This window comes from Tupaia chinensis, unplaced genomic scaffold (genome assembly GCF_000334495.1).
Source record: "Tupaia chinensis unplaced genomic scaffold, TupChi_1.0 Scaffold000539_1, whole genome shotgun sequence".
Lineage (NCBI taxonomy): Eukaryota > Metazoa > Chordata > Mammalia > Scandentia > Tupaiidae > Tupaia > Tupaia belangeri.
Window position 1 is genome coordinate 445,565 of NW_006160052.1, and position 12,450 is coordinate 458,014.

General features: G+C 45.5%; 1 protein-coding gene and 1 long non-coding RNA gene across 3 annotated transcripts in view; one reads left to right on the top strand and one right to left on the bottom strand.

Annotated features, from left to right (window-relative positions):
• ENTPD1 (ectonucleoside triphosphate diphosphohydrolase 1) overlaps positions 1 to 12,450 on the top strand; it is a 117,552-nt gene that overhangs the window by 21,378 nt on the left and 83,724 nt on the right. The gene's annotated exons all lie outside the window — the stretch shown is intronic.
• LOC102472758 (uncharacterized) lies at positions 5,897 to 8,455 on the bottom strand. The gene is made up of 3 exons (XR_335799.1): positions 8,334 to 8,455; positions 6,915 to 7,116; positions 5,897 to 6,237 (listed from the first exon to the last, which is right to left on the bottom strand). It is a non-coding gene; the product is annotated as an uncharacterized LOC102472758 (long non-coding RNA).

Consider the following 12,450-nt stretch of genomic DNA (forward strand, 5'->3'; position numbering starts at 1 on the left):
ATGCCACAATCCCTTCTCCTCCATTCTCCTCTCGGGATCTTGGGCATGTATGCACATGCACCCAGCATGAGTTTAAGCCACCAGGTCCGGGACTCGAACTGCGGTCAACTACATGGGAGTCCAGTGACATAGCCATTATGCCAACTTCTGATTCCCTACTTATTTAATTTTTAAATTATTTTAAAAGTTTGCTATAGGGAACGTGTGTTCATCAGAGAGAGGATAGAGAGAGAGAAAGTGAGAAAGAAGGGCACCAGGTCTGGGACTCCAACCATGGTTAGCCATGGGTAGTCCAGTGCCTTAACCACCACACCAACTGCTGGCCCCATCTTTACTCAGTTCTGTCAGGTCAGTTATTATTATCTCATAGTTAGTGGGGTCTTAGAGAGTAATCACTTTTCTTACCATGTGTATCTGAAAATGTCATAGATCAGCCAAATCCAGTCTTGCTTCTTGATCTAATTAGATTCTATATTGAATCCTTAATTCTCCTCATCTCATCTCCCCTTCCTCTGATGCAACTGTCTGACTATATTAGACAACTCTTTTAGATAGGTCTGGTTTTTTTCTAAGTTGAATTTAAATCTTTTCCCATTCTTGGGACCAGCAGGTTGAGTAATGATTACGTCACTAGACTCCCACATGGCTGACTGTGGTTTGAGTCCTGAACCTGGAAGCTTGAAATTCACACTGGGCGCATGTGTGTACATGCGCCAAATCCTGCGAGGAGAATGGAGATGGGACTATGGCATGGCTATCCCCCCGGGGGGTTGATTTCTTGCTTTCTGGCTCTCTAGCTCTCTTCATCTCTCCAATGAGCGCATGTGCCCTATAGCAAAAATCTCTAAAAAATAAAATAAAATAAAATAAAATTTTCTCCATTTCCTTGTCTACTCTCTGCCATTAGCACTAGTTCTACTTTCTGGACCACAGAGATCTCCTGCATCTAAATCCCTTCCCTTGGAGATAGTCCCCAGCTATTAGAAATGATGCTATTCTGACTCCTCCACATCTGTTATTCCCAGCCTGAAGAGGCCTGATAAGTCCTTCCAGTTATTTTGCTTCTTGGTCAGGCTTTGCTTGGCAGGCATTTCTGGAAAGCTCTGGACCATCTGTTGGCTGTAAAGGTTTCACGTTAAATGTGTGTCTGTAACTTAATACAGGGCTCAGATATGCTTCGAAAGACTGAGTCTTGAATGGAATTCTGTTGGATTATTAATGCATAATGCATTAGTTTCATTTAACCTAGAAAGTTTCATGAGCTATTGCTTCTTTTCCCAGCAGGTGATGGTTTTGATAAGTTTCTAAAGAAATCAGAATTTCTAGGACTCTAGGTCAGCTTCATTCTACTCATGGATGTGTTGTCCTTATTGATTATTGCTTTTACTTCTTTTTAAAAGTTTTATTTATTTATTTAATTCCATTTGTTATTATTATTATTATTTCATTTGACCAGAGAGAGAGAACGGGAAAGTGAGAAAGTAAGCTGCTAGGTCTGGGACTTGAACCGCAGTGGGCCATGTGAGAATCCAGCACCTTTAACCACCAGGTCACCTGCTGGCCCCTATTGCTTTTACTTCTTTTTTTTTTGGAGAGGTTTTTGCTATAGGGCGCGTGCGCTCGCCAGACAGGTAGAGAGAGACAGAGAGACAGAAAGCAAGAAATCACTCCCCAGGGGAGATGGTCACGCCGCAATCCCTTCTCCTCCATTCTCCTCTCGGGATCTTGGGCACGCACGCACATGCGCCCGGCGTGAGTTTTAAGCCACTGGGTCCGGGACACGAACTGTGGTCAACTACGTGGGAGTCCAGCGACATAGCCATTACGTTAACTGCTGGTCCCTTGCTTTTACTTCTTAAGGTCTTCTTTTCAAGACCATTTCATTTGACATTGTTTGTTTTGTTTTGTTTTATTTTTTAAGAGAGATTTTTTGTTATAGGACATGTGTGCTTGCCAGAGGCAGAGAGTGACACAGAGAGAAATTACCTCTCAGGGGAGTTGCCATGCCTCAGTCTCTCCCTCCATTCTCCTCTTGGGATTTTGGACATACATACACACCCAGCATGAGTTTCAAGCTGTAGAGTCCAGGACTCAAACCATGCTTGGCCATGTGGGAGGCCAGTGTCTCAGCCACCATGTCACTGCTGGCCCCTTGACATTGGATATTAACCCTACATGGAGGTGCTAAGGTGATTTGAAAAGTGGAAGGGAAGGTCCTGTTGGTATGAAGTACAGATGCGAAGCAGCACATGCATACTCTAGAAGGAAAGTACAGTGGTACAAAGGGGTGCTTTCCAAGCACCGTGCTAAGCCCTTTGTACCCATGATCTCACGTGACCTTTGCTACAACCCTGTGAGATGAGAACTACTGTGGTTCCCATTTAGGGCCGAGGGAGTGATGCCAGTGCCACACAACTCGGAGGGCCAGAGGTGTGCTGCAGACCTAGACATGCCAGGCTCAAGGCTGATACAGCTCTTGCCATATTGACAAGAAGCTCATGCATTACACTTTATGCCACCTATAGCTGAAATGATCAGGTGGACTTTTATAATCTACTGAGGTGTACCGCGTATTTTCCATCTTTTTCTTTTTTTTTGGAGAGATTTTCACTGTAGGGCGTGTGCGCTCGCCAGACAGACAGAGAGAGACATAGAGACAGAAAGCGAGAAATCACCCCCCAGGGGGGATGGTCACGCCGCAATCCCTTCTCCTCCATTCTCCTCTCGGGATCTTGGGCACGCACGCACACGTGCCCGGCGTGAGTTTTAAGCCACCGGGTCCGGGACACGAACCGCGGTCGACCACGTGGGAGTCCAGCAACATAGCCATTACGCTAACTGCTGGTTCCCCGTATTTTCCATCTTTTACAGAGCATACTAAACACAAACACATTTATTTGACAGGCTGTGGTGATGGCACTGACATTCTCTGTCTTTTTTTTTCTTTTCTCCCCTTAAAGGAATTATTTTATTTAACTGTATTCATCCATTTAATTTGACCAGAGAGGGACAGAGTGAGAGAGAGAGGGAAAGTGAGAAAGCAAGCCGCCAGGTCCGGGACTCAAACCGCAGTCGGCCATGTAGGAGTCCAGCACCCCCAACCACCATGCCACCTGCTGGCCCCATGGCACTGACATTCTAAACATGAATTTTCATGTTCCTTCCTATGAATATGAATCTTATTCTTACTTGTGTATCTAGGACCAATGATATTCCAGGCAATCAAATGTGATTGAAATTAGCACAAGCATGCATGTGAGGGGATTTCAGAAAGTTCATATAAAAATGGAATTAAAGGATGAATTAATTTTGGTGAAAAGAAATTTGAAATCCATGCATTTTTTTTCTCATAATATCTGTTCTCCATGAACTGTTTGAGGAGCCTTTGCACATAAATGAGTACATGAATGAATGGGATTGTAAAACAGCAATGACCTGTTTTTAGAGCTGTTTGCCCTTACACTAAATCCTCCACAGACTGTTTCGTTTTATGAGTTCTTGTGTCCGCTCTTTAGAACCTTTTTCCTTCTTCAGTATCAGTGTTCTGAATAGAACATCAGTAGACATGAAGTCTGCCCCTAGCTCTTTTCAAATGGGAGAGAGTAAAAGGAAGTTGCCCCTGGCAATTCAGATCATTGTGTCCAAAGGAGAGAAACAAACTCAGGTGTAGTTCAGGCCATGACCACTTTCCAGGACTTTGACCCACGGTGTGAGGTCTGGCTGCAGGGGCATTGGCAGTACGGTCTTGGTCCGTGTGCAAGTCATCAGGTAGGAAATTCTGTCTCAGTGAGCACGGGGGTGGGGGGGGTTGGGGGGGTGTCTCAGTGAGACCTTCTGTTGACAGAGTGGAGAGAGTCAGTCCCCTGCCGGATCTGCTCAACAGTTGAGGTCAGGGTGTAATCCTAGGGTGGAAATGAAATGAGGCTCCAGGAAGGAAGGGTCCCAGGGAGGACCTGAGTAGTTTAGACAGAAAGTCGCACTCTGTGTTACACATCCTGGAACGGACTTATCCAAGGAGGTTTGCCCAGATTCTCCCAGAGGGGAGGTTAGGTTCTTTCTAGGAACTTTGACCCCAGGCATGGAAACAATAGTGGGTTTTCAGATGCCCTGTTCTTTAAGAAGTCCATAAAATACTCTAGAAATTGGAGTTTCATGGGACTGAACCTCAGGAGAGAAGCCTGTTGTGCTTTCACCAGAGCAGGGCAGAGCTGGACAGTAGCAAACAACAGGAGAGATTGTTGATAATTCTCCTTCGGACCTCCTGCCCTCCAGTTTGTTAATGTCACTCTCCAAATACACTGCCCTGAGCTGAAGATGAGGCTGGGGATACTGTGCCAGGAAGGCACTGGTTTGTGGTGACCCGTAGGGGCTGATGCTGCACCAGGCCCTGTTCTAAGTGCTCGGTTTTCACACCTGGTTTACCAACACCACCTCTTTCTGCTGCCCCGTCAAAATATAGAACATTTCCATTACTCAAAACTCCCTTCTCTTTCGATACATGTTTATTACTTTCCGGTTGATTTATTGGGTGAAGAACTGAAATCACTTTGTGGGTAGTACATCTCCTTTCTGTAAAACATTTAAAATGAGATATTGACAAACCGGGTGGGACTGTTCAGAATGGGGAAGGATCCAGAGACCATGTCATACAAGAAACGTGTCAAGGAGGCAGTGAGAACGAATGTGACTGGTCTTGATATGGTAGCTCCAAGGAAAAATCGGAAACTTGCTCCCGGTTAATCAGGAAGCTTAGCCAAAATGCTGTAGGAGACCATCACATGGACCTGTAAAGGCAACCCAGCATTGGGGGAAAGGGTTCTCGGAGACCCTTTGGGGAAGTCCTGGGTCTTAGGCTAGGCAATCATGAACGGGAAGGATGTGAAGGAGGAAGAAGAGAGGGGATTTTCCCTCGTGCCTTAGTGACTCCATCCTGCAGTAGTTCATCTCAGCTCTTCCTGTGTTGTTTTCTCCACCACACTCTTCACACTCTTCTATCTATTTCCAGATAGATTCACTAACAGCTCTAAGGCTGCTTTTTAAACTCCTGGTCTTCCTGATCACAAATCATGTCGGTTTCAGAATTCTTGGGTATAGTGGGAATGGTAAGGTGGACGCATGAAAGGAGAATGTCTAGTATTAAAAGACACACCTGGAAGTAGAACCCTTGGTTGAATTTGACTGTTAGTCAGACACGGATTGGGCAAGCCCCCTTGCTCCTTAGCCTCAGCTTTTGCACGCCTGTAAAATGTGAGTGTACAAGGATTTTTGAAAAGGTCATGGGAAAAATGTCATGGGCTTCAATTTTTGCACCAAAATAATTTTGTACTTCAAAACAATTTTTGTAATTGCCAGAGGTTACCTGCACTTGCCAGAGAAAGTACCCCGTCCCCTAGCCCATAGGGTGTGGTCATGTCACAGATTCCTTCTCCTCCGTTTCTCCATTCTGTTGGAATTTTGGACATGCGTACACATGTGCTTGGCAAGTCTTTCCAGCCATGCCACATCCAATGGGATGTGGTCCAATCACAAACATCTTCTCCTCCATTTCACCTCCTCTTCCTCCCCATGGGGGATGATCATGCCACAGACCCCTTCTCCATTTCTCCATCCTGTTGGAATTTTAAACATGCATGCACATATGCTTGTCATGTCTTTCAAGCCACCAGAGCTAGGATTTGAACTGTGGTTGGCTCCGTGGGATCCAGCCCCCTTAACCACTAAGCTACAGGATCAGTCCAATAAACATGTACTTTAATTCCATTTTCCACCAGTTTTTTGGAGTCCCCTCAGATGAGCATGTGTATGTGTGTGTGTGTGTGTGTGTGTGTGTGTGCCCCACGTTCTAAGGATTCTTTGAGGATCAAGAAATAGTGAACATAAACTGTTGTTGCAGCTATCAAAATACAAAGTTTTATGATTATCACTGTTGCCATTGTTACAATTCTATTTACTAGGCCTAGTTTAATTTGGAAGCTTTTAAATTCACAACGCTTTATATAGTGGTGCCATCACCACATTGGGCCTTAAATAGAGATGATGCCCATCATTTTGCAAAGGTCGCCTACCCCAGAGTCACATGGGACCAGAAAACAAATCTTGTTTAGTAACTGGTTTCAAGTACTGTCAGCTTCACATGGAAGTCTCTGGCCAGTTCTCGCACACCATGGGGCCGTTTCAAAGGAAAACGCTTAGTCTTGACCTGAGAGCAAACATGCTGCTTCTCTTTGCCACTCTCTTCTGAAAGGAAAAGAAATTCTGCTTATTCGGGCGTTCTGAGCCTGTGTATCAGCCTGTTCTAATCCTGTTTCAAGCCCTTTTCTGCTTGTCCCATTTTAAAGATAGGATAATGGAACACCTAGGTTTTTATACTGCCTTCTGTTTTAGGACTTTCACAGTTTCCTAGAAATTTGACCATGTAGCATTAGACTTTCTCTATTCCATAGGTTTGCGTAAAAAACAGCATCCATTTACATTCTTCTTGACATTTTGATGGTAAGAAAAATATTTGACTTTATTTTTAGGGCAAGTCACATGACAGAGGGAATAACAAATATTTGTGGTTCCCCTGGGAACGCAGCTTCTAGATATTACTGATTATGGAAAAGAGGAACAGATTTGGAGAGGGGGCAGTTTGGTAAGGAAGTAGTAGAACAGCAAGAGGTCTGAAAAGAGGAATGGAAGAGGTAGGGGACCTGTACAAAAAATGAGGCTTTCTACTCGATTTCTGATTGTCTGCATCTGATTACTGTAGCCTTCCTGCCTTCCCGAGGAAGGCATTTAGTGGGATAGTTATGTAAGTAAGTGCCTTTTTTGCTCATTTTGTTTTAATTGTATGAAAGAGCAGGACAGCATTCGCCAAATTGCCCACAGGTCCGGCAGGTAGTAAAGATTGGGGATACTGCAGCCCAGAAAACCTGCTTCCTGTGTGAGTTCCGACGTCACTCTCGAACAGCCCGCTGTGTGTGACATCCGCTGACAGGGAGCCGGCTCTCCACAGGATGGTTCCATAGATGGTGCAGACTTCGTGGGCCATGAGGGGTGTCTCACAAAGCATCCACTCTCACTGCTAGCTCTTGGCCCTGGCCAGCCTCAGAGACATGGGGACCCGTACGAGTTCTGTGTAGAGAATGGGGTAACTGTTCAGAGTGGAGGACTGGCAAAAGCCCTCAGGTTCTGTGTCCCAGCTCCCTCCAGATTTGGTGGAGCAGGAAGTGGCAGTTCTGGAGGCCGGTAAGCACACAGCCTGCCCGTGCCCTGCTCCTCCGGAAACATCAGCATACACCCAGAGCACCCGGTGCCTTCTGGAGAGGACCGGAAGGCCTCAGTGCTCTGTCCCCTGGATCGAACAGACAGTGAAAGCGGGAGGAAGTAAAGCTGAAGCCCGGGCAGTGGTGGGCATGCATCGGGGTCTGCAGGGCTCCAGGGCTCTCCCTGCTCCTCTCTGCCAGGCCAGGGCAGTGACGAGGGACACGCGTTGGAGAGTTTAGGCCTATGGAGGTGTGTTGTGGGGAGGTACGAGGTGACAAGGACTGGGCGCAGTTACCTGAGGTGATGGAGAAGTCAGAAACACAGGCTTTACAGGTGCGTTTCAGAGACTCATGGAGTAGGAATCCTTTTGATGATGCACAGCAACCACCCAAATGACCAGACAGTCACTGTGAACGTCCTCCCCACACCCGACCCCATCATTTTCATTCTCAAAACTCAGCTTTTCTCTGTCTCTAGTGCTCTGTCTGCACCTGCTGCTGCAGGGGCTGGACAATGTCCCTCTGTTGTTACAACTTGTGTTCAAGAGGGGCTCTTGCTGCAGGCCAAGGCCATTGATGTCTATAAATCAATCCGTAAATGAATGAGTGAGTGAATGAATAAATAAGGCGGTGGGGCCGTCTCCAAGCTTCAGATGAACCTATCTCCCAATCCTAGCTCTGCTCTCACTGGCTGTACAACCTTAGGCAGTCAACTTTGCTTCACTATCAGTTTCTTACCCATAAGACGGGAAATGTTAATTCTTCGTTTTAAAGTTGTCGTAGGACTGAGGGAGACAGCAGCCTCAGCCCATAGCTGGCTTCGGCTCAAGCAGCGATTGCGGCGATAAGCTCATGGGTTACGAGTCTGGCTATGAAACCAGCCTGACAACTTGTGAGGCAGAAACCACCTGAGATAACTGTTCGCAGAAGATGACCACATTAACAGGCCACCCCCCGGTGAAGGAAGTGAGTGGGCGGCTAAGTGAGGGGGATCAAAGTTAAATGAGTGTCAATTCCTCCTAATAACTGAAAGCGTAGAACTCTCAGTCAGAGGGGCTCGTGTTCAAAGGCCAACTCTGTACTTACCGTCTGTGTGACCACGAGCACGTTATTAAACTTTCCGCCCCGTTCCCCCGAGTGCACAACTGGCCAGTGATAGCGAGAGTGTGCAGAGGGCGTTACAGCCCACCTAGAGCGCTTAGCGCAGCGCCAGCAACACAGCAGGTGGCTGTGAGGATGGCAGTCCTGCTTTCTGGTGCCTGGGTGCTGCCTGAACGCTTTGCTCTCAACTGCCTAGGGATGGTCTGCTCCTCCCCTGCCTCCAAACTGCTGTTCTTTCAGTTCAGCTTTGCCGCAGCCAGGGTTGGTGAGAAGGACTGAACAGTTTCCCTTCACCTTTAAGGTCATCAGGGCTATATCGCTTCTTAATTCCACCAAATTAGAAATTAGTAGAGCAAGAAGCAAAGGAGGATGGAGCACGTACTTTGAACCCAAGGACTTCCGTGTTGCCTTGAAAAGGAGCCTAAAACACAAGCTTGGAGGAAGGGACAGGGTCATTAGGAGAGGAAAAGGGGTGTGTATACCCTAAACCTTCCTGCACCCTGCTCCTTTGACTGTGAACGTGAATGCTGACGTTAGAACCTGAGGATGATGCTGCTTCCCAGCGGAGAGGATATCTCAGGACTCGTGCCCATAAAGCCTAGTTTCCAGCTTCCAGTGCCCACTGTCCGCAGGCAAAGGTGGTTCCTAAAACAACAAATCCGACAACGAAAGGTATCAGCGAATGTCGAAGTGGCAGGAAACACCAAATCCAACCTAGGCTTCTCTATCATCAGAAAAAAATAAAACCTGGAAGTCTGAGAAACTTAAAATTTTCAACACCATTTACAGATACACAAAACCTCTGTTAGGGACCGGCAGGTGTCCTGGTGGTTAAGGGTGCTGGACGCCCACATGGCTAACTATGGGTGAGTCTCAGGCCTGGAGGCGCGGTTTCTCTCTTTCTTCCCTTTCTCTCTCTCTCTCTCTTTGGAAACATTAAATAATAATAATAAATAAAGTTAAATAAAACAATTCTTTAAAAAACAAAAACAAAACCTCCGTTAGGGTGGTCTTTGTCATGGGCTGTGAAAGCATTTACAAACTCTGAGAGAAAGCAGATAGAAAAGGATTTTTTCACTTTCCAAGGCAGAAAGCGGGCCAACTGGGGATAGTTACATCAGCCCTGAAGGGTGCACGCAAGGAGCTTTTATTAGGACTTAAGGAAAGGAGGGGTCAAGGCAGAGTAGTTAGGGGATCCTGGGACGAGACATCTGTTGGTCCTTGGGTTGTTTCCTTGTAATCTGTGGGTGTCATATCTGGCTGCCGTGGTCTGGCATGTATTTCGTTCTTAGTTTTGGTGCCAGCTGCTGGTGGGTATGACAGTCTGTCTGAGGGCAGGAGCTCAAACAGCCAAAGAGTTGATGCTTTGTGAGAGACACCCTTCGTGGCCCACTTCTGCAGTGAAGTCGAGAGGGGAGCGACCAACTTGGAGGGAAAAGAAAGAAAGAGGAGGAGAGTGCCTGAAGCACCTGGTGGCTGTCAGTGGGCCTTGTAGTTAAAATCTCTAAGGCACCAGGCCAGCAGACGGCATGGTGGTTAGGGTGCTGGACTTCCCCAGGGCTGACGGCGGTTTGAGTCGTGGACCTGGCGGCTTGAAAAATCACACCAGGTACATGTGCATGTGCGTCCAGAATCCCAGGAAAAGACTGGAGGAGAAGGAATCGCAGTGTGGCCACCTGTTCTTGTGGAGGTGATTTCTCATTTTTCCTCCCTCTGTCTCCTTCGGGCAAATGCACATACCTTGTGGCAAAAAACTCAGAAACAAAAACAAAAATCAAAAACTAAGACACCAGTGAGACACTGAGTTAACCCCGTTTTTTAACCCTAAGGTGCCTTAAGAGACTTCTGACCCTTTCGGTCTCTGATTACTTGGGTATCACATATTTACATGTTTGATTTTATGTATTGATTAAAATGGACTTCTGGCCTTGTGAACCATAATCATCATCTTTACAGTCATTGAATTTATGGTTCATATGGAAGTTTCTTAGCTATTATTCAATTCAATTTAATCATCTTAACTGTGACCGATAGGTATTATCATTTATCTTCACTTTAAAACTGAGAGATAGAGGTAGAGAAAGTGACTTACTCAAGATCCCATAGCTACTAACCTCTGAGCTTCGTTTTGCTTTGTTTAGATTTTTGCCATAGAGCACATACACTTGTCAGAGAGACAGAGGGAGCGGGAAAGTGAGAAATTTCCCCCCTTCTGGGTGTGGGGGGGCATGCTGCAATTTATTCTCCATTCTCCTGGGATGTGGGGCATGCTTGCACACACACCTGGCATGTTTTTCAAGCCTCTGGGTTCAGGACTCAGACCACAGATTTTGCCATGTGGGATCCAGTGCTTTAACCACCAAGCCACCTGCTGGCCCTGTTTGGCTTTTTGATTTAGGTAGTGAGCTACCAATATAAGAATGATGCATGAAAGACCAGCAGATGTCATAGTGGTTATGTTGCTGGACTCCCATGTAGTTGACAGTGGTTCGAGTCCTGGACCCGGCTGCTTAAAACTCACACCAGGCACATGTGTTGTGCATGCTCAAAATTCCAAGAGGAGAATGAAGGAGAAGGGATTGCAGAGGGGCCATTCCTTCTGGGGATGATTTCTCGCTTTCTGTCTCTTTGTCTCTCTAGCCCATAAAAAAAAAAACCTTCGCTTAAAAAAAAAAAAAAAAAAAAAAAAGAAGGAAAGAAAAAAGGATGACACATGAAGAGGTAGTGGACTATGACCTTTGCATTTTCCAGTGAAGTGTAGTTAGATGTATTAATTTCCAGGAAGAAGCTGGTGGAGGAAAAGGAGAATAAATCTGTGACTTTTGTTTTTTTAACTGCTAGATGCCAGGTACACTTACCAGAGACAGAGAGAAAACGGAAGCACCCTCCACCCCAATGTGGCATGGTCATGCCACAATCCCTTTTCCTCCATTTCTCCATCCTGTGAGAATGTGGACATGCACACACGTGCCCAGCATGTTTTTCAAGCCTCCGGGGCCAGGATTCGAACCACAGTCAGTCATGCAGGATCTGGCTCCCTTAACCAATAGATGATGAGAAACTATGATTTGTTGATTACTTTTTTGGGGATTTGATCAATCTAATATTTGAAGCTTTATTTTAACCAAGTGTTTCAAACTAAAGCTTAATTCATTAAAATAGACTTACTTCTATGCTATGTAAACAAAACTCTAAAAGTTGCAGAGACCTTGGAAGAACAGACCTCCTAATGGCAAAGGACAGATTTTTTATTCAACTATACTTTTTATTCAAAGGTACAGCTATTTTAGGAGCGAGAGGGAAAGTTCGAGATCTTGTTTGTATGTAAGTATAGAAATGTAGAATTGGCAGATCTGTAGGGGACTCTGGTGAGAATATACAGGAGAAAAAATGGAAAAGACCTCGTCGTGTGAAATAACCCACCCCAGTTAAGTGGAGGCTCTGGTTGAAGGGTTTCTTTTCTAAATTACACAGCTGAGAAAGAAGCAAAATAGACTGTTGCTGTATTTCAAGTTAGGGTCAGGTTGTGTACTGGATATGCAAATTATTATTATTTGAAAGATGTCCTTCCATCTCGGTCTTCGAGAGCTTGCTTAACCTATATCACTTGCATTTTTCTAATTTGTTAACCGGGTACTAAAATAATACTTACCTACTACGTTTTTTGAGAGTATTCAATGAAAAATATTACGAGATCTTGTGAGGTGCCTGGTACAAGAAAGAGTATACTGGATATGAGTAATATTTTCCTTCATTAGCCTTCCCAAACCTCTTTCATTTATGAACATTCTGAAACACTGTAACCTTACCTCATTGGGAAGGTACTGTAAATCTCAGAACGTTAGAAAAGTATTGATTTTTCTTTTAGATATCTTTTGCAAATTAGAGGAAGATATCAGTGTCTTTTATTCAGAAGAGAAATATGTTTGAGAAGGCGAGAGAAATGACAGTGCAGTTAGTCACTAATAAACCTAACAGAGGGAAAAACAGAAGGCAACCAAGCACATGGCCTCCATTTTTTTTTTCGCTGTAGGGCGCGTGCGCTCGCCAGACAGACAGAGAGAGACAGAGAGACAGAAAGCGAGAAATCACCCCCCAGGGG